This window comes from Apodemus sylvaticus, chromosome 8, assembly GCF_947179515.1.
Source record: "Apodemus sylvaticus chromosome 8, mApoSyl1.1, whole genome shotgun sequence".
In the NCBI taxonomy this organism is placed as follows: domain Eukaryota; kingdom Metazoa; phylum Chordata; class Mammalia; order Rodentia; family Muridae; genus Apodemus; species Apodemus sylvaticus.
The window spans coordinates 78,687,897-78,711,016 of NC_067479.1; the positions used below are offsets into that span (position 1 = coordinate 78,687,897).

The following is a 23,120-nucleotide window of genomic DNA, read 5'->3' on the forward strand; positions in this document are numbered from 1 at the left end:
TTTCTTTGGAAATTTTAGGAACTCAGTGCCTTACACTCATCCAAATTATTTAATCCCAATTTCACCTTGATTTGAATGACCTCTGATTAGAAGTGGTGGGTCTCAAGTTATTCTAACTAAAACTGTTCCATAAAGATTTTTTTCTAATCAGAAACTGCATGTGAGCTGAGGAATTTTATGTAAAATTGTCTATTTTTGTTTCTCTTTTTCAGTTGAGCACAACACTTTTAGGAGTTGAGCTACTTTTAATAGAATATACTTCTCATGTGTAAGGCTCACTGATAAGAATGACTTTTTCAACTGAGAAACAAAACAAAGATACTTGTCAGGTGTTGTGAAAGCAGACAATTACAGGTATTTTTCTGGTTTGAGATAGGGATGATCAGCCTTTCAGGAGACTGGGAAGGAAATGGGCACATTCTCTTGGAGGCTGTTGTGAGGGTATACCAGTTTATAGAGGTGCTTTTAGTTTTTACATATTCAATTTTTTATTTCTTTGAGTCAAATTTGAATCCAGCCACTTTACTAAAATGTTTATGAACTATTATTTTCTGGTAGAAATTGTGGGTGCATACATGTATACTGTCATAACATCTGAAAATTGTGATATTTTGACTTCCTCCTTTCCTATTTGTATTCTGTTCATCTCCTTTGGCTGTCTTATTGCTGTAGCTAGAACTTTAAGAAGAATATTGAAGAGATATCCCAATAAATATCTCATGTGTGGTTATTTGTTCCAAAAAAGATTTTTTAAAGAAATATTTATTTATTTTATATATGAGTACACTGTTGCTGTCTTCAGACACACCAGAAAAGGGTATCAGATCCCATTACAGATGGTTGTAAGCCACCATGTGGTTGCTGGGAACTGAACTCAGGACCTCTGGAATAGCAGTCTGTGCTCTTAACCACTGAGCCACCTCTCCACTCATACACTCTTAGTTTCTATTCTCACACATATTTTCCAAGTTTCCATTTACAAACTAATGAAGACAGGTAGTTATTCATGTGAGTGTTTCAGCTTAGCATAGGAGGATGGTGACAACAGTTCACACTTGTTAAATATGTACTGAAATGATAGATTGTGCAAACAAGGAACCCTGAACTTCAGACCCATTACCAGCACTGAAGATCTGCTTCTGTCTCTGATTTAAAAAACAATAATAAAAATAATAAGTTCTTCTGCCTCTTCCAAGAGCAATGAAAGACTGAGACTACAAATTACAAAGACTTAACATCCTCTTTTTAGTGAGGAAAGCAAAACTAAGGGAAATCATTAATTTGTATGAAAAACATGCACAATTTCATACCAGAAAAGTAGAGAGAATGAAAGAAACAGGTGATTGAATCCTATGTAGCAAGAAAAAGATCATGTTCAAGCAGCCTAGATTATGTGATGGTTTAGGCATCCACTTGCTCACTACATTTTATTGGGTACCAAATTCCAGGCATTATATACTACACACATCTCTGATCGGCACTCGGGAAGTGCCTGCTACTAATCCACATGGGAAGCAAAGGTGTCTTCCTAATCTAAAAATAATATTCCCTAGGCTTTTGTTGTTGTTTCTTGGTGTACTTGTTAGCTTTTTCTTGTCAAATGAGAACTATTTCCAATTGTTGGCTCAGTGGGTAAAGTCCTTGCAAGCTTGACAATCTGAGTTCAATTCTGGACCCCAGCTTTGGAATGAGAAAACCAACTTTACAAAGTTGTCCTCTGACCTCCATACACGTGCAATGTTACATGTACACGGACTACCACAAGAGACATATCATATGTACACATACAATAATTTATCTTAAATTTGTAATAACTAATCTGGTCTATAAACCCAGGCTCTGTTTTGCCCAAAATACTCACTTCTTCCAGTATTTAGACATGTACAATATAATGTAACAGAGGGATCCATACTGACTAGTTACCACAAATGTATTTCTTCAACTCAAGTCTTCTTCAAAGATTTATCTCAAGAACAATTGGTTGATTTTTCATATTTTTTCCAGTGGAACAATTCAGAAATCAAGAAATGAGAAAATTTAGAGAACATTGACTTGTTTTTCCTATTTCCTAATCCAATCTTTTAAGAAAGAGGTATAGAATTTTGAACCTAAGAGAACACAAGAGATGAGAAAAGGGAGGTTAAATGATTCTTGGAGATGACAGGCCTAGCCTCAGCAAGAGATTGGCCAGCATACCAACCTCTACTACTAATCCACACAGGAAACAAAGGCATCTGGTTCACCACACCAGTAAAAGTCCACAGTGCCTGCACAGACTGCACACCCACTGGTTCTACTCTTTGTTCCAGACACTGAGCAACTGGAAAGCCTGTTTCCTGCTCTGTCGGAGTCCACAGTGCAAGATGAAAGACATTTTCTGCAATGTTTATACAAAGTAATATTGCTCACTTAAGTCTCACTTCTGCTTTTATTATTTGCCTTAAGATCATAAACGAAGTGCTTCCAGGGATAATTCTGTAAACACTTTCACTTTCTTGGGGTTTTTCAAGGACATCAGATGAAACCAGCTTTGTCTGGAAGGCCAGAGCCCATGGATTTTGACTGATCCCATGAGATCTTCAGAGATCACTGCCCCAACACAAGGAACAAATATGCTCTTTCATATGTTTCCCCATTGTCTCCTAAAAATACACTGCAGGAGAACCAGGATAGCCTGACTAGATCTTCCTTAATGTACAAAATACTGACCTCCCCATCTGTCAACTTGTCCACTGAGGTGCTGAAGGAATGCAGAGACTATAAATAGTAAAGTCAAGGTTAGATGGTTTTTATTTTGTTCTGTTCACAGAAAGTCAATTGTGTTGCCCTTCTCCATATTATTTCTCTTACCTGTAATTCGGGCTGTAGGACCAGCTATGTGATTCAAAGATGCCCACAGAGGCATGGCAGGTGACCAGCATGTGAAAGGACAGCTTAGGTATAAAACAGTAGTTTGTTTAGGATCTGACTAGTTCTGACTAGCTAACTGCGTCCCTCTCCTTCAGGAATCTGAGAGGCCATTGCTTGTTTCAATACCTAAACACAGCAGAAGAAACGCTGTCTGACTCCTTACCTCAGCAAAGTAAACTTTGGTAGCATGAATGTCTTACCCCCTCTTCAAAGCCCTAAGCTGCTAGATAGAGAAGTCAGCCATCACTGGGAAGTGCCAGACTGAAGTGAGCTAAGGTCTCATCCAGCAGACAGATCTATATCCTACTATGTGAACAAAGCCACCTCAAAAATCCCAGCCTCCACCAACTTACAACTGAGCAGCGCCACATGTGCCCCAGATGGCACAGGTCTGCCAGCTAAGCCCAGTCACATCATGGTCTTGTTCAGATTATGAAATCCTTCTTGTTTTCTGTTTTATTTTTCAGACAGGGTCTCACTACATAGACCTGACTGTCCCAGACAGAACTCACTATGTAGACCAAAGTGGTCTTGTCCTCACCTTCCTGCCTTTTCCTAAGTACCTATTATGTCACATGATGTGAACTAAAGTAGAGGCTTAAACCAATCACATCATGCTACATAACAGGCACAGTTACAGCAGGCAGAATTTGAGGCTCATGATCAATACAAACTCCCAGGCAATATAATAGAACCAGATGGAAAGATTAACCAATTCTTGGGCAAAGTGTAGTGTCTAATAATATAGGAAGCATAGAATTTGAGAGCAGACCACCCAGGTAGAAGTCCTAAGCTCTCTGTGTATTCCCTTTATGACTCCTTTGGGCTATGTCTTATGTAGAAAGTTCTTCCAAGGCTGAATTATGAAAGTTCTTTATAATTGCTAAAAGTACTCCAGAGATATTAATAGTAAAGGAGCCTATATTTATAACTTTCCACTGTTTTCTGAGAGTCCCAGGAGGATTTTCTAAGTTGACACTGGAGTTGAGATTTGTCTCCACTGTGAGAGCCAAGCTGGAGATTGCTCAGAAGAAAGCTCCAGCCAGGCTGCTTTGTCTAGGAACCTCCTCCTAGAGTCCTACAGCAATTGTCACAACCACAAGCTGGGACAGGTGGGCAGTTGGTGAGGCCTAAGTGAACTGCACAACCTGCTCCAGTCTGGTGTGCTCACAAGTCTTGTGTTGTTTTTAACAAAATCTCAGTCGTTTGATTTTAGCAATAAATACTCAGGAGCCAGAGGCTGGGGTGAAAACCTGCTAGCTCAGAGAGACACCCAGCTGACCTTCCTCCTTAACCACATCCAAGAAGGAATGCCCTCTCTCTTACACACACAGTCTCAAAAAACCTCCTTCAAATTGAACGGCCCTTCCTATTTCCTGTGAGTCTCTCTATCCATCCTCCTAACTGCCTCTTACTCTCTATGGGTTTTTTTTTCTTAATAATCCTATGTTCATTTTCTGTCAACCGGTTGCTTGCTCTGTCTTTGTGGTTGACTATGGCTGACTTATGGTTGACTGCTGTTTACAATACTCAAGCAGAAAAGCTCTTGGATTAAAGGTATGTGCTAAGGCTGAGCTATACCACAATTAAAAACAGGTTTTTCCAGTAAATAACACAATCTTGGGGTTCACACAATATCCTGCAACATTCTAATGGACACCTAATTACCCCATACAATATAAGTAATCAGGACTTATAATTCAGACTACAAGGAGACAGTTTCCAAGACTTCAGGCCATGTGCCTACACAGGGTACCTATCACTTCCACAGGCCCAGGAAATAAGAAGAGTGGATTAAAAGACCTACATTAAAAAGTATACATAAGCTTTTCCTTGCCCCAGGCCCTGGGAAAAAATAAGTAGCTCCTATGGAGGAAGGAAGGATGCTTAATGCTTCCTTTAACAATCATTCTTTGTTCCCAAAATATAATTAATATCAAAAATTCATTGGGTTGGATACTGAAAGCACCTGATCTCTTCTAGGAAAAATACATGCAGTCAATTTGCATTTGTGTGCAAATATTGTATGCCTCCCCCCACTTTATCCTATTGCTTGCAGTCATTTCTATTTACATTTCCCAACTGAGTGCATTCTCCATGACCCAGTAATCTGGCACAGCCTTTATTAAAGCAAGATCCTGTTGCTTCACTTCACTGGTCCTGACTGAGAGTCACTCCACAGACATAGTAAATTTACAAATCACAGAAGCAGCTGATGTATTATCAATATCATGTATGTATGTGGTGATAGGAGGAGATGTGTCAGGCTGACATCCTAGCTGGATAATAACCCCACAGGCAAAAAGGGATGCTTCAGGTAGGTACCTGAGGCACCAAAAACTGGGAGACACTAAAGCTGATATAGTTAGGGATGCTCAAGGTTCAGCAACTTGAAGTGCTGCAGAACATGGAGGGAAAACTCATTTGAAACAGGAGATTGTGCTGGGGAGCAGTGAAAAATGAGGCCTGTCATGCAAGGTTGAGCAAGACAATTGGAGCAGGACACTGAATTGGGTCTTATCTCTAAGGTCTTGAGTGGAACACACAGTGGTCCCTTCCCTGCATTATCTAACTCATGATAAGTGAGTTCCTTAGGTTGTAGTGTCTTCTTACTATAAAAAGCTTAAGTTTTTTGCTGTTTTTCTTTCAAAGTATATATCCTCCATTTTGGACCAGCAGATATCTAAGATATACACTTGGATATACTGGACACAGATCTAAAGCATGTAGCAAGCTAGAAAAGAAAGGAATATAGTGTCCTCTTATCCCATCCATGGAATTTTTAACTACTGAGGGAATAAACTGAACAATAGCATCATGTAATTCCTTCTAGTGGCTGGAGTTTGAATGCAAATATATGTATAGGTAAGAGATCCCACTCTAGAAATCAGTCTGGCGGTTCCTCCGAAAACTGGGCACCTCACTTCCAGAAGATCCTGCTATACCACTGCTGGGCATATACCCAGAGGATTCCCCACCATGTAATAAGGATACATGATCTACTATGTTCATAGCAGCCCTATTTATAATTGCCAGAAGCTATAAAGAGCCCAGGTATCCCTCAACAGAAGAGTGGATGCAAAAAAATGTGGTATATCTACACAATGGAGTACTATTCAGCCATTAGAAACAATGAATTCATGAAATTCTTAGGCAAATGGATGGAGCTAGAGAACATCATACTAAGTGAGGTAACCCAGACTCAAAAGGTGAATCATGGTATGCACTCACTAATAAGTGGATACTAACCTAGAAAACTGGAATACCCAAAACATAATCCACACATCAAATGAGGTACAAGAAGAAAGGAGGAGTGGCCCCTTGTTCTGGAAAGACTCAGAGAAACAGTATTCGGCAAAACCAGAACGGGGAAGTGGGAAGGGGTGGGTGGGAGGACAGGGGGAGAGAAGGGAGCTTATGGGACTTTCGGGGAGTGGGGGGCTAGAAAAGAGGAAATCATTTGAAATGTAAATAAAAAATATATCGAATAAAAAAATCATTAAAAAAAAGAAAAAAGAAAATGCCTCAGTAATATCAGGCTATAGGCAAGCCTATAGAGCCTTTTTTTTAGTTAATGACTACTGGTAGAGGTCTCATCTCATTGTGGATGCTACTATCCCTGAGCTAATGGTCCTGGATTCTTTAAAAACCAAACCATGGGGAGCAAGGCAGTAAGCAGCATTCCTCCGTGTCCTCTGTACCAGCTCCTGCCTCCAGCTTCCTGCCTTGTTTGAATTCCTGTAATGACCCCTAAGATCATGAACAGTGATGGGGAAGCATAAGTTGAATAGCGCGCTCTTGGTGATGTTGTTTCACCACAGCAATAACAGTCCTAACTAGGACAGTGTCTAACTCTCTATAAGTATATGAAGGTTTTCCGTCTTAGTTTGGCTTCCCTGGAAGCAACTTAAATACTTGGGTTAATGGAGGGTGAGGGATATGAAACAAAAGGGAGAAATTAATATAAGGGTGTGACATTGAGACCATTGCCTCATTTGGGCTCAAGGGCATAAGGCCCTTCAGAGAATCATTTTGAATGCTTCTCAGAATTGTCTGCCTAAAGAATGGGAGGATAAAGAGACAAGTCTCTAGCTTCTGACCTTCTTAGTTGCCCATCCCTAATTGTATTAACATCTTCCCCTCACCCAACACATATACAAACAAATCACTTATGGGATACACTTACACCATGACCCTGCAGGCTATCCTGGAAGGAAAGAGACTCTGGGACAGAATAGTTAAATTTGTGTGGTGATGAAAATATACACCAAGGCAAGGTAGGTACACATTCATGGTGGACTATTTGGTTTAATTGCCACCAAAACAGACTCAGCCAGGGGCTGTGATGCAAGACAATCAAAGGGAAGCTGTTAACTGGTATGACTTCTCTTCTTCCACCACTCAAACCTTTCTTTCTTTAAGTACAGCAGCCCCAAGTGAATTCTAGCTCTGTCACATACATTTCCAAATTCTTTGTGTTTTTATATTTATATTTAGCTTAAAGGTCATGGGTTCTCAGTGAGGGGGGAGGGAAGCTTTCTTCCCCAATGAACACTTGGCAATGCCTAGAGATATAGTTTGAGGGTTTTAACTAGAGAGATGGTGTTATTGCCATGCAGAGGGTTGAAGGTGGAGACACTGCTTAGCATCTGACAATACATCAGACAATCTTCCACAACAAAGAATTTTCTAGTCTAAAATATTAGCAACTCTAAAGTTGAAAATCCAATGTCAGAACAATCAAGATACTGAAAAAGGAGAGATAATGTCAGAAAATCATGGAAACGGGTGCACCAGCTTAAATGCCCCAGTCTTGTAACACTGGGCAGTATTGACAACAAAAATCTCAGAATTGGGTTATATCTACATAGTCAGTTTGTGATTTACCCTATATGACTTCAGTCACCAAAATGGGACTTTTCTTATGCATATGCCTAGATTGAAAATGGTTATTGGTGGGGTAGGAGAGATGGCTCAGCAGGTAAGAGCACTGACTGCTCTTCCCAAGGTTCTGAATTCAAATCCCAGAAACCACATGATGGCTCACAACCATCCATAATGAGATCTGATGCCCTCTTTTGGGGTGTCTGAAGACAACTACACTGTACTTACAAATATAATAAATAAACCATTTAAAAAATAAAATGGTTATTGATATGAAACAAAATTGGCTCCAGAAGAACAGAAGAGTGGATGATGGGAATCTATAATTGGTTCTTGGATATGACTGGATTTCAAAGTATCATGGGCTATGTTCCCATTAGTAAAAATGAACATTGCTAACCCAAGGTTCAGCATGACAAAACAGAACTTCAGAACAAAAACAGAATCTGTGTGAAATCAACTGGCAGAGATAAAAGCTGTATCCCAACTCTGTAAAGGCTGTTTGTTTGTTTGTTTGTTTGTTTGTGTTCTTCCCAGATGATGCCCACTTCCTGACCTACAGAGATCCCAGAGTCACTATCAAAGACTTGGCTAAGGGCCAACAGAGGATCTGGCTCAATAGAAGTCTCTGACTCCCATTTATCTTTCTACAAACTCTCTGATTATGGGGACAGCCAAAAGTGCTTGGCTGGTCACATTGCCTACTCACTTATCCCAAGAGGTCACATGTGCCTCTCCCCACATCGCTATGGAAGCCCTAATACCTACAGTGACATTTTGTCCTACTTTTCTTCTGCATAAGCCTACGTTGAAAATGGTTATTGATGGGGGGAAAGGCTCGAGAAGAACAGAAGAGGGGATGATGGGAATCTAAAATTGGTTCTTTGATGGGACTTGATTTAAAACTATCATCAACTGTACTCCCATTAGTAAAATGTACATCATTAACCCAAGGTGCACAGTGACAAAATAATTACCCAGAGTATTGTCTGTAATCACTGAAGTCAGGCCTCTATGGAAGATAAGGCTTGAGTGTCACTTTAAAAAAGTCTAGTAGAAATATGTTCTGCAACGATGTCAGCCACCCAGACGCCCCAGGACTCCCAGGGACTAAACCATCAACCATAGGGTGCACATGGTTCCAGCCAAAAATGTGGCAGAGGAATGCCTTGTCAAGTATCAGTGGGAGGAGTAGTCCTTGGCCAGGTGAAGGCTCAATAGATGCCCAACAAAGGGAAATTGAGGGGGGGTGGGAGTGGGTTGGGTGGGGGGCATATACGTGGAGGCAGGGGGGTGGGAGGAGGGGTTGGGAATTTGGGGGGAAGGGGGAAATCAGGAAAGGTTTCACCATTGGAATTGTAAATGAAGAATGTATTCAATAAATAAAAGAAAATAAAAGAAAGAAATGTGTTCTGAGGGCTATGGGCCTGGTTGCTTGCTTCTAATAGAGATAAACTCTTTGAAAGAAACAGAACTTGGATCAGTGAGTAACCTCTTGCTTTGTCTCGTAAGTGTGCAGAGCTGAATTTGGCTCCCCAGAACATATGGAGAGTTGGCTGCAGTCGACCTCAATAATCCCAGCACTCACATTTGCCAGGATGGAGAGTGAAGGCATGATGGCACTGGCAAATAATAAGAGACTCTGCCCCAAACAAGATGGAAGGTGAAGATACCCAAGCTTGTCTTCTAATCTCTATACTCATGCTACTGCATGTATGTGCCTGCAGTCACATACACAGACACAGGCACAGGCACAGATACACACACACACACACACACACACACACATACATACACACTCACACACATATACACACACATAAACACTCTCTCTCTCTCTCTCTCTCTCTCTCACAGACACACACACACACACACACACACACACGCACACACACACAATTAAAACAAAAGAATAAAAAGATGAACAATGGGCTTAGGGCTTTACGGGTCTATTTGGGTTTTCAGGAAGGCCCCTTGACTGCTCAGAATGAGGTTCCTACATCCACAAGATCCCAGAGTTAAAATCCTGCAGGCCAGGGCCTTCTTACAATACCAATGGAACCCATGCCTTAAACTAGACCTGCATAGAGTACCAATTCTTCATAGCTATAATGTATGTGTTATGAAACAAAAACATGCTAATGAAAGTGACTACTCTGGCTAGCAGACTTAGTGATCTACATAAGGATTTTTTTAACTTTTTATTGATTCTTTGTGCATTCTTGTACCCCAATCCCACTCACCTCCCTGTTCCTTCATATATGCCCTTTGTTCTTGTAACCTCCCCCACCAAAAAATACAAACAACAAACAAACAAAAATCTTATCATGGAAGCTGTACTGTTTCACAGCAAATCCCACAGTAAACCCCTTTGTCTACATTTCTCTGCTTGCCAATGTTCATTGCAGTGAGTCATTGCTCTGGCTGGAGCTCTGTCTTCAGCTACACTATCAATACTGGATCCTTGCTGGGGCTCCTCTCGGATATCCTATTGTTGCCCTGTGTCTGGAGTACCTGCAGCTTTGAATGTGTAGGACAGACTCTACTGAGTGCTTCAGCTGTTTCATAGCTGGGCTGTTGGCCAACTCATAGCTCTTGATCTAGGCCTGGGTGGTAACTGAGTTAGTCAGTCCACCAGCTCTCCCACACCCTCACCACCAGGACAAGTTCACCAGCACTGTCCCAGCTAGCTCACCCAATGCCACACCCAGCAAGGGGAAGGGCCAGTTCTCCTCTGGCTGGCTCACCTGTGCCCACACTACCAGGGGCCAGCTCTACTGTTCTGCACACATGGGGTGTTGGCCAGCTCTTCTGAGAGCTGCAGCCAGTGAGGAGTAGGGACAGCTCTCCTGCTCACACCCTTGGATCTAGCTGGCCCAGGTCCTGCTACCAGGGCCAACTCTTATTGTGCTGCCCAGGTAGACAAGTACTGCAGCTAGCGAGGTGTGGGGCTGGTTCAACCATGAGACTAGATGACTCTATGTTGAATTACAGCTTGCCATGCTATATTTAACTTTAGTCAGAAATTTAATTTTTCTCTGGATTCTTTGGATTGGACAAATGTTTGAAGACACATAGAGGCCTGGCCCACTGCATGACATACCCACAGCACAAGCCACTATGATGTGCAAGTGTAGGGTAGAGAAATGGGAGAGAAAGAGGAGCAGAATGGCTTGAACAGTATGAAGAAAGGTTGGTTTAGAGACATGAGTGTGGAGAGGAAGAGCCTGTTGTGAGCCTGTACTGCTACTTGAGGCCATAACAAAATCCTGATCCCTGCTGCCACTGACAGCCATGTCTGGTCTGTGACCATGCAACAGCAGGGGCCTGGGTTAGTGCCCATATGACCACCAAAGGCCATGCAGATGTCCATGGTCTAGGCTTCCACTTGGGACCATGATGATAGTCACGAGTAAGGTGTTTTCAACCTTATGTTGATATAACAACATAGAATTTAATGTTTCTATAAAACACCTGAGCCAAAGGAAAATATTCACCAGCAAGCACAGTCAACCTTTCTATTAAACTGGAAGCTGAAACCCTTCCCTTAGCCAGTTGGAGTTCCTCATGCACAGTGAACTAATAGTGAGACCTGAAATGTTGATTCTCAGGGGCTGAAGCATCTTAGCTAATGGGAAATACTAATAGGAAATTCAAAGAGCAGGAGGAAGAACATAGGTTTTCACCTGACTCCCCACTGACAATGGAGTCCTTTTTAGAAACTTCTTATCTACATGTCTGTATACTGCAGTGTCTCATGATTTCCTCTAGAGATTTCAACATTTTGCATTTTAGATTAAAGTTTTTGATCCATTTTGAATCTGTGTTTATGCACAGAGAGACAGATCTAGCTTCATATCTCAATGGTGGCAAACTAGTTTCGCAGTATCATTTGGTCTTCTCTCTAGTTTACGTTTTTGATGCATTTGTTTAAAATTAGGTGGCTTTAACTTGGCGGGTTTGTTTCTGGGTCCTGTATTTAATTCCTTTGGTCTACATGTCTACTCTGTGTCAGTAGCATGTTTCTATGGCCATGGCCCTGCAATATAATCCAAGATCAGGTATTATAATTCTGTCAGCTATGGTCTTTCTACTGAGGCTTTTTGTCCTTCCGTGTAATTGTTAGGGTTCTTTAACTATAGGTTTGTGTCATCTGAATAGGGATAATTTTACTTCTTCTTTTCCTGCCAGTAACATGTTTGCTTCTTTCTTGTCTTACTGCTGTAGCTAAGACTTCAAGCACTGTGCTAAATAAGAAAAAAGTAGGCATTCTTGCTTCCTTGAAGATTTCCCTCCTTGTATATTACTGACTACAGATTAATCACAAATGACCTTTGCTGTCTTGAGGTCTTTCCTCTATAGTTCTAGTTTTTGTGGGTTTTTTATCATGAAGGAACATGGAACTTTATTGAAGGCCTTTCCTCCTTGATTGAGATGATGACATGATTTCTGTTCTTAAGTCAGTTTGTGCACTGTATTGTACTTAACTGACTTCAGCATGCTGAACCTTCCTTACATCCTGAGAATTTAACCCACTTTGTCATGGTGCATGACCTTGTCAGTGTGCTTGAAGTTTACTAGACTTTCATGAGAAATTCTCTTCTGTTAGTTGGGAAAATTTGGTCTATGGCTTTCTTCTTTCGTTGTGTCCTTATCTAATTTTAATATCAGGATACTGTTAGATTCTTAGAATTTGTTGGTCATTTTCTACTTCACAAGGGAGTTAGCAGAGCATTATCGTGGCATATGGAGGAGCACTGGCAGTCCATGGGGTAGGCAGAGGGTCACCAGCCTTGCTCTGCTCTAAAGGTTTTGCCAAACTTAGTAGTGAATCTGTCTAGTTCTGCTTTGCTTTGCTGGAAGACTTCTTATTATTGCTTCAATTTTGTTGCTGTATGGATTTATTTAAGTTCTTTTTTTTTAGGGATTTGGTTTTTTTCAAGACAGGGTTTCTCTGTATAGTCCTGGCTTATCCTGGAGTTCACTCTGTAGACCAGGCTGGCCTCAAACTCAGAAATCCGCCTGCCTCTGCCTCCCAGAGTGCTGGGATTACAGGCGTGCACCACCACTGCCCTGCTTAAGTTCTTTATATCTTCTAGATTTCGGTAACTCATGGGTGTTTGTGAATTCATCCATTTCTTCTAGATTCACCAGTTTGGTGGCTGTACATTTTCAAAGTATTCATTAATTGTTCTCTCTGTTTCACAGGTAACCTTCATTTTTCATTTCTATCTTTATTTTTTATTAGATGTTTTATTTATTTACATTTCAAATGTTATCCCCTTTCCTGATTTCTGCCCCCAGAAACCCCTGTCCCACACCCTCTCCTCCTGCTTCTATGAGGGTGTACAAACCCACACACTCTTGCCTCCCTGCCCTTGAATTCCCCTACATTGGGGCATCGAGCTTTCACTGGGGCATTGAGTCTTCACAGGACCAAGTGCCTCTCCTCTCATTGAAGTCTGACAAGGCCATCCTCTGCTATATATATGGCTGGAGCCATGGGTCCCTCCATGTGTACTCTTTGGTTGGTGGTTTAGACCCTGGGAGCTCTGGTTAATTGATATGGTTGTTTTTCCTATGGGGTTGCAATTCTCTTCAGCTCTTCAATTCTTTCTCTAACTCCTCTATTGGGGACCCTGCGATCAGTTCAATGGTTGGCTGCAAGTATTAGCCTCTGTATATGTCAGGCTCTGGCAGAGCCTCTCAGGAGACAGCTATATCTGGCTCCTGTCAGCATGCACTTCTTGGCATCCACAATAGTGTCTGAGTTTGTTGGCTGTATATGAGATGGATCCCCAGGTGGAGCATTCTCTGGATGGCCTTTCCTTCAGTCTCTGTTCCACACATTGTCTCTCTATCTCCTCCCATGGGCATTTTGTTCCCCCTTCTAAGAAGGACCGAAGCACCCACACTTTGATCTTCCTTCTTCTTGAGCTTCATATTGTCTGTGAATTGTATTTTGGGTATTCCAAGTTTGGGGGCTAATATCCACTTATCAGTGAGTGCGTACCATGTGTGTTCTTTTGTGATTAGATTAGCTCACTCAGGATGATATTTTCTAGTTCCATCCATTTGCCTAAGAATTTCATGAAGTAATTGTTTTTAATAGCTGAGTAGTACTCCATTGTGTAAAATATCTGTTCTTTACTGTCATTTTATAATGTACATTTTTCCTTCATAAAAATGTACTTTTACAGCCATCACAGTGATGTTCCACACAGAAAGTATGACAAACACATGCACACAATTCACCTTTCAACCAGAAGTCACCCTCAATGCTTTGTTGGGGCAGGGGGCTTCTTTCCTATCATTTTCTACCATTCTCTTGTTTTAGGCTTCATGCAGAAAAATAAGAGCTGACAAAAAATCTGTCGTTAATATTTTCTAAATATAATTCATATTTATCAAGGATGTGGTGATATTTTAAAGAAGAAAATGTATTTATATTCAGTGGTTGATTGTTTATTAGTGAAAAACAAATAAAGAAATCAGCTAAAGTGCCAAGATTTCTAGTCTAGGTTATGAGGGAAATGAGGTGTCATTACAGAGATAAGGAAATGGGGAAAGGAACAGATGGGGTGGGATCACTAACAGATGGTTCTGTTGAATTTAGACATATTGAAACCGAAATGATGGGAAACGACCAAATGGAGATGTTACAGGGACAATTAGAAATGCATTAATGGAGCATGGAGAGGGGAAGCCTGGGTGGGTAGCCGTGGGAACCAACTCTATTAGAGTCTATTAAGCTGAGTTAGAGGAGGTAAATATTACAGGTTTGAGTGCTTAAAGAGCATAGCAGAATAAAGACCTAACACTGGATGACATTTAAGGAAAAATAACAGATATGTTTAGAAATGGGGAACTATTAATATTGTATGCCAGTGCAGAATAACAATGTGGATGCTTTTAGTGCTAGTACAGAAAAGGTTTCCTTCATTCCTGTCCACAATTCTGTACTAGTCACCCTGTTTATAAATGCTCTATAAAAACATAGTTACTGTTTTGGCAGAAGAAGTCAGAGCTGATGTGATACAGTGAGACATTCCAGAGGGTAAGGAGAGACCTAAGTGTCAAGCTCATCCCGGGCCTATTCTGAGCTCCTGTGTCCTGTTAGAACTGAGCTAAATCAAGTAGTCCTTAACACAAAGCTATGAGTGGTCCATGGCTAGCTGTCACTCTTTCCTGATTGCAGTAGTATTGATACTTTTATCTTCATGATGGCAGTTCACTGTGGGTATTCAGAAACATGACACAAGAATTCCAGACTAATCTGACTTCCTAGGCGGCCAGTCTCTCCCACAAGAAAACATCTAGAAGTCACATAACAGCTGAGGAATGTACTGACACATCCTCTCACCTTCTGAGCAAGGAGGTCACTCTTTGAAAATAGGTGTGCTACTCTGCAGGCTCAGTGAATGGAACAAAGAGGTAATAAAATATGCAGTGGGCATCCAGGAGGAAATACAGGTCAACTACAGAATGGGAAGCCATCCATCTGGTTTCTGAGGAGGGAGATGTCATATTCATCCTGGCACATTTTCTTGGCATGAATTTTGGCTTCTTAAAAACAAGTTCTGCTTTCAGGGAGATTTCCTTCAAAGGGATGACTCCAAGGCTTCATGTGAGACTGAACACCATATATAATGAGGAGGAGGATCATACAGCTGCAAACCCAAATGGTCCCTGCTCTTCATTTGTGCTGCAGTAAAACTCGTTAGCAAGTTAATGAGAATTTAAAGCTTTTTATTTGCTATGTTATTTTGAAGATTTAGCACTAATTAGAAACCAAGAGTTCTTTCTCCAGAACCTGGAGCAGAAGAGAAAATAAGGTATCCATTCTCTCAATAAACACTTAGGGGGGGGACTTTCAAAGTTGGATTCTGGGTTAAGTATAGAGAGAGATAAAGGGAGAGAGGGGAAGGGGGAAGCAGGGAGAAAAGGAGACTGCATAAAGACAAGACAGTATTGTCACTACCCAGTGGGGCTTCATGGTTTTCTACAGAAGACATGTGTGAGCTGAGCTGTTAGGCCAATCACTGTTCCTACTCAATCCTGACAAGCACCTGCTGTGTGACTCAGAACAGGTGACTTAATCCCTCTCAACTTTCACTGCTCTGTTGTTAAAATGAGGATAGTGGCAGGGTGTGTCACATTACTATTGTAGAAATTAAACAAAAGCATGTGTTATTGTTGGGTCCTAAATGTCCCACAAAGGCTACATGGTGAAGGCTCTATCAATGGCTAGTGGCACTGTTGAGAGGCAGTGACAATGTTAGGAGATGGAGCATAAGCCAATAGTTAGATCATTGGAGGCATGCCCCTTGAAGACGTTAAAATTTACTCCCCTTTCTCTCCCTCTCTTGCTCTCTCCACAGTGAACAGCTACCCTCTTAATATGTCCATTCCTGTACCCTTGCCCTTTTCTCTCCTCAATGCTGTCTCTGCTGCAGCCCTGGCTACCTGTCATCTCTCCCAAGCCCACAAGTTCTTCCAGCTGGCTACTTCTTCCCTTCTGATCTTCATGGCCTTCCTACCTAGGACTGTGTCCCCTACTGGGTAACAATACATAACTGTCAGTGGCCACTCTTCACACTGAAAACTCAGTTACCCTCAAAATCCTTTGATGCTCCTCTTGTGCATAACTTAGGTTGACAACTAGGAACAAAATAAGACTGAAGAACTGGAACAAGAGTCTAGTCAATCACTTTCTTTCTTGCTTGCACATGTTCTTCATCCAGCCAGCAAATTCTGGAGGGTTGGAGAGGAGAACTAATAACAGTACCTTCCATAAGTTGGTCCAGTATTTTCATGCTACAAATTCCTGTGCTTTCCTTCCTATTCAGGCAAACCACAACTAGTATTTGGTTTAATGAAAATGACAGGCCAAACCACAGCATCCTTCTTTAGGGCCCTTGGGGGAGTAGCTACAACTTTCACCCCTGAGCTCTCCCTGGACAGGTCCAGGGACACACCTGAGTGTCATAGCTTACCAAGCCAGGTAGAGTGTGAAAGATCAGTGTTGTAGAAATGTCATCATCTTCATGCTTTGGGGTCTATTATTAGATTCAACCAGATCTGATTACACATATCTCACATAACTAGAAAAGGGAGCTGGCTATTTCACTGGATCTATGGAGGCTGGCATGGGACAGAAAGCAGGAGCTCTCTCCATCTCAGGAAAGGAAGATACATTTTCAGTTAGTGGTCTATGAAGGGAAGTGGTGACCTTGTTGAGGGGCTCTGTCCCAGGGTCTCCTATCTAGGCCACCTGGTCACCCAAACTCTGTAGTCTGTGAAAACCTTGCAGCTATCTCCACATGCACTTGAGGTCATAAAATCTTCATGGCTAATCTATGGGAATGGGGCACATCTGGATATATAATCTGTATTTTCTTCATTTCTTTGTTAAAAACAAAACAGACTCTTCATTCAGGCTCAGCAGCCTGACGATCACTGCTGCCAGACTCCCCGTCCCCCGCTCTGCCTAATTTGAAATGTTGATGTTCAGAAAGTCCCATCATATGGTTAAGAGCGCACTTTGGAAATACCATCTCACAGACTGCACACCGGAAGGATCAGCCTGCTGACAAACCAGCTTCCAGCTTCCAGTGCAATAAAACTAGGTGAGGAAGCAATGGTCATTGCCCAAATATACCTCGAGAAGCCTTTGGCTGAACTCCCAGTCTTCAGAACCCCCAAGGCCTGGAGAGACAGACAATGATTACTAGTCAGATCCCAAATATGGGACATTTATGGGGCATTCATGGGACAATGGGCTCCACATTCTCCTCAACAAGCTAGAGGCAAGAAGGAGGTAAAATGTTTCCTTGAGATTAAAAGATTTGCATCTTTTAGAGATCAAACAGGCTGTGGAGACAGACAGCTGAGCTCTACATCTTATAAGCAGGCAACCGTAATTTCCTAACTTCTCTACACCTGTACAAAGACAACGATACTCTATTTCACAGAGACATTGTGCAGATAAACAAAGAAAACGCCAAAAGGTCTTTCAACACAGCACCTGTGAAGATGTAAGTCTTCAACAGCCAGCAGGCTCTGGAACCTCTTGAGATCTTTGGACTGACCACGCTTCTTGTGCCTGTGGAATGCCCTGAGCCTGGAGATATGACAGCCCTCCTGCTCATCCCTATCAGCTTCTCTACATATGACACCAACATAGAGTAAGGGACATGTCATCTCCCATTTAGCTACCTTAAAATCTATACCAAAGGACTCAGGATTGGGGAAAATAAATAAATATTGTCACACTATTCTGTTAAAGAGAATCCCAATCCTTGCTGTGCTAATTTTATGTCAACTTGACACAAGCTATAGTCATCTAAGAGGAAGGGACCACAATTGAGAAAATTTCCCCACAAGATCAGGCTACAGACAAGCCTGCAGAGCATTTTCTTGATTAGTGATTGATGTGGGAGGACACAGCCCATGGTTGGTGGTACCACCCTTGAGCTGGTGGCCCTGTGTTCTATAAGAAAGCAGACTGAGCAAGCCATGAGGAGCTAACCAGTAAGCAGTTCCCCTCCATTGTCTCTGCATCAGCTCTTGCTTCCAGGTTCCTGCCCTGTTTGAGTTCCTGCCCTGACTTCTGTAGATGATGGACAGTGAGGGGGAAGTGTAAGCCCAATAAACCCTTTCCTTCCCAAGCTGTTGTTGGTCATGGTGTTTTGTCACAGCAATGACAACTCTAACTAAAACCAGTTGCCCATAAGCATACCAGCTTGCCTGTGAGCAGGCTGAGGAGAGACAGACATGGCAGTAAACAGCAAGGACAGCTGGTCTAATCACCAGTGAGGCTTTGTACATAGCACTTGGGAATACTCAAAGTCCCAAGCTGATATCATTTTTATTAGATATTTTCTTTATTTACATTTTAAATGTTATCCCCTTTTCTGGTTTCCTCTCCAAAAACCCCCTAACCCATTCCCCCTCCATCTGCTCACCAACCCACCCACTCCTGTTTCCTGTCCTGGCATTCCCCTATACTGGGGCATCAGCCTTCTCAGCACCAAGGGCCTCTCTTCCCTTTGATGTCCAACAAGGCTACGTATGCAGCTGGAGTCATGGGTCCCTCCATGTGTACTCTTTGATTGGTGGTTTAGTCCCTGGGAGCTCTGGGGGTACTGATGATTCATATTGTTGTTCCTCCTATGGGACTGCAAGCTCCTTCAGCTCCATGGGTCCTTTCTCTAGCTCCTCCATTGGGGACCTTGTGCTCATTTCAATGGTTGGCTGAGAGCATTCACCTCTATATTTGCCAGATACTGGCAGAGCCTCTCAGGAGACAGCTATATCAGGCTCCAGTCAGCAAGTGCTTGTTGGCATCCACAATAGTGTCTGGGTTTAGTGACTGCATATGGGATAAATCTCCAAGTGGGACAGTCTCTGGATGGTCTTTCCTTTAGTCTCTGCTCCACACTGTCACTGTATCTCCTCCCATGGGTATTTTGTTCCCTCTTCTAAGAAGGACCAAAGTATCCATACTTTGGTCTTCCTTCTTCTTGAGCTTCATTTGGTCTGTGAGTTGTATCTTGGGTATTACAAACTTCTGGGCTAATATCCACTTATCAGTGAGTGCACACCACGTGTGTTCTTTTGTGATTGGGTTACCTCACTCAGGATAATATTTTCTAGTTCCATCCATTTGCCTAAGAATTTCATGAATTCATTGTTTTTAATAGCTTAGTGGTATTCCATTGTGTAAATGTACCACATTTTCTGTATCCATTCCTCTGTTGAGGGACATCTGGGTTCTTTCCAGCTTCTAGCTATTATAAATATGGCTTTTATGAACATAGTGGAGAATGTGTCCTTATTGCATGTTGGAGAATCTTCTGGGTATATGCCCAGGAGTGGTATAGCTGGATCCTCTGGTAGTACTATGTCCAATTTTCTGAGGAACCACCAAACTGATTTCTAGAGAGGGTGTACCAGCTTACATTCCCACCAGCAGTGGAAGCATGTTCCTCTTTCTTCAAATCCTCACCAGCACCTGCTGTCCCAAGCTGATATGATAGAAAGTCTTTCAACTTTTTCAAGGAACTTGAGATGCACACACACTTCCATTTAATATGTTTTACTTTCTCAAGAGAGACAGATGAAATAAATAGATAGGACCTTTTATCCTACCCATCTTTAGGTAAAGCCAGATACTCAACATCTGTAATCTGCAAGGAAGCAAGCTAAAGATCAACAAACCTTTTATTCCTATACTTTTGCTTAATAATGATGCAGATTGGCTTTCTGTTTACAAAATAAAACATTGTGGGCTCTGAAACCCCAAAAGAAATCAGAGTTAAAATTGGGTGTCTTCATGGAGACATAAATTCTGCCCCGCCCAAGGAAATAATAAATAGCATCCGAGCTGTCAGAGTGCTGTGCCAGCAGCAGCTCCACTGCAGATGACCATAACAGCAGCTCCTGTCCATGCTGCATTGCTAAGCGCCCCAGGTCAGGTGGGGGGCTCGAGCACCGGGACAAAGAGCACCAGCACCATTCAGAAGGCCAGAGAAGGGAGGGTGCTCTATTGGCACTGCCTGGCATTGCATTTGATGGAGAACAAAAGGAGAAGAGGAGAGAAATAGAGAGGAATCTTTGAAGGTTGCTCTCACATATGCTGTCTTCTAAACTTTCCATCAGTGTTGTTTCGGGGTGTTTTGTTTTGTTTTGTTTTGTTTTGTTTTGTTTTGTTTTTAACTTAAATGCTTCCCTAGAGCAGAGTGAGCAAAACTCTTGGGTTGATCTCAGTGCCAGTGTATTTTAGAACCCATGATTGACAGGTGGAATCTTCTTGAATTCCTGTCCTCAGCCTCGGCCAGAGTGACATTCAATGATGACAACTGAAGTTTTTTCCTGGACCACATAGCCCACCCTGAACCTTGAGACATCAGTGACAACAGACTTGTATCCACTGTGTGGTTGGCAATCCTAGAAGCTGAAGGCTCATCTCCATATTGAAATTGAAAGAGAAGGAAAGAGGGGAGAAAAAGGAAGGAAGAGAGGAAAGAAAGGGAGAGTTTTTCTAAAGACATATTTAAAAGTATCTTAATATTCTCAATGGTGAAAAACATATGCAAAAATTCTTTCATCAAAGAAAATTCCTTAGCAATCCCTTTTGAGAAATGTATTCACTGGCTGGACTTAGAATAGTGCAGCACGCTGTAACCTGATTTTAATATTTAATTCAATGATGGATTTGAAGGCCTAAGATGCTGATTTCCCTCAGCTGAACTCATTTAGCAGCCTCTACAAGTTGCCCCAGGATGCCATTTTGGTTGAACCCTTGCCAGACTGAGAGGGTCTTGGCTGCACTGCCGCCTTGTACCCAATGCATAGATAAATAGATGGAGAAGTAATCAGTAGGCAGAACGTTAAGGCTTGAGTAGTACATCAGCCCCGCTTAGCTGGCAACCAAATGCATAATTCACACTGCTGTATACCCTCCTGTGATTGCTTATCCATTACAGATCAATCGCAGAAGAGGCTGTAAGTTTATTAGAGCATAATTTAGCAGCCCTACAAGCATTTGGGATTTACATTCTATTGACTGAATTACAATAATTAATCTGTGTATGAAATTAAATATAACCCTCAGGAATATTTATGAGCAGGTTGTCTTCAATTCCGAGGGATTCTGTAAAAAGCACATACCCATGGAGCAAAAGGCAGTTTAACTAGCCTGGCTTGAGACGGCAACCACTCAGTCCTGAAACTAAACCTGGGCATTCCGCTTGTGCTCCGGAACCCTAGCTCTGTGTATCAGGTTCAGCATTCCCAAGATCCAACATCGGATCCATGGAGGAAGGGTTCAAACAAAAGTGCAAGCATGTGCAGATGTATTCCTGTCATTCCATAAATGGTACAGTAAATTCCTCTTCATATAGCGTGAGATTGTATTTGCTATTATACATAATTTAAAGTATGCAAGATGACCTAAGTTTAAGGGGGATACTTTCAGCTTAAACATAAATACTCTGCGATTTTTATGACATTTATTTATTAGTGTGTGGCGCGCGCACGCATGTAAAGAGAGTGCCATGACATGTATGCAAATGTCAAAGAACAACTTTCAGGAGTTTGCATTCCCTCCCAGCATGTGGGTCCCCTCAGTCTAACTCAGATCCTTGGGCTTGACAAGTATCCGCAGCACCATCTTGCCAGCCCATTTTGGAATTTTTTCGTAAAAGACTTAAGGATCTCCAAGTTTTGCTCCTCCAGCCAAGGGTGAGCAAAGGGTGAGGCCGAGAGAGTGGATGACTCTGGGACGTCCAGCCAAATGAAGGCAGTGGATCAAATCACAATCCTGAGGACAGAGGTAAATGATACTTCCATTCAAAAAGAAAACCTCTCGCAGGCTGTAACTCTTCTCCACTTGTTGGAATTCTTTAAGGAAACTCTGTCTGGTGCCAAGCTCACACTTAAAGCCCCTGGGTTTTATTTCCTGTCATTCAAATGTAAAGCGTGTCTTCTTAGAGAGCAGTAAAATCCACATATCTCATTCTAAGTGTGCACTGAATTTCTCTAGAACCTGAAATTACTAAAGAAGACTGCTTAACAGTCTTGCCCCAAGGCAAATTGAAGTGAACCAAGAACAAAAGCTAAGATTTCTCTCTGAGAAAAGCAACTAACTTCTAGCTTTGGCCCTGAAATAGGTTCACTGTTTCTTAAAGGAGGGTACCCCAGCATTCCAAGCTGGTACCAAAGTATTCTGATAGCATCTTGGTGTGAATGAACACACTTATAAAATACACTGTTGGTTTCCTCTTACTTTCTACCTAAACATACACAGCAAGTGAAGCCCCTGAGGACTGCTGTGGAGGGGAAGGGGAAGAATATCATTGGCTCTCTCTGTTCCTCTTCCTAATGTGGCCACATTGGATAAATCTCCTTTTTCTGCTTTTCACTATTGGCTTATTAAGGATGAGCGGTCCAGCCTAGCTTGTTAGAGCTGCCAAGGCCCAAGCTCTAACCCTACTAATTCCTGTTCTTTTCTTGGGACTCTCCAGAATGCATTGCCTGTGGAGCTGTGCCAGGTTAGAGGCTTTGACTGCACACCTTCAGAAATAGTACATTTGGCTCTTGCTTCCTCATTCTTCCCATCTTCCCTAAGTCCTTATCACCCTCTCTTTTTTCTGTGCCCTTCCTCTTAATAATTGTTACACTGGCCAAGTATGACAGTAATAACTATAGCCCCAGCACTTGGGAAAAAGGGGGATCATCAATTCAAGACCACTATGGGCTACAGAATGAGCTGAAAGATACTCTGAGCTACACAGCAAGACACTGTCATAGAAGACTAAATA

At 42.0% G+C, this 23,120-nt stretch overlaps 1 long non-coding RNA gene across 4 annotated transcripts in view; it reads right to left on the reverse strand.

Annotated features, from left to right (window-relative positions):
• The window catches only part of LOC127691661 (uncharacterized), a 61,245-nt gene that overhangs the window by 19,230 nt on the left and 18,895 nt on the right, over positions 1–23,120 (reverse strand). The window lies entirely within an intron of this gene.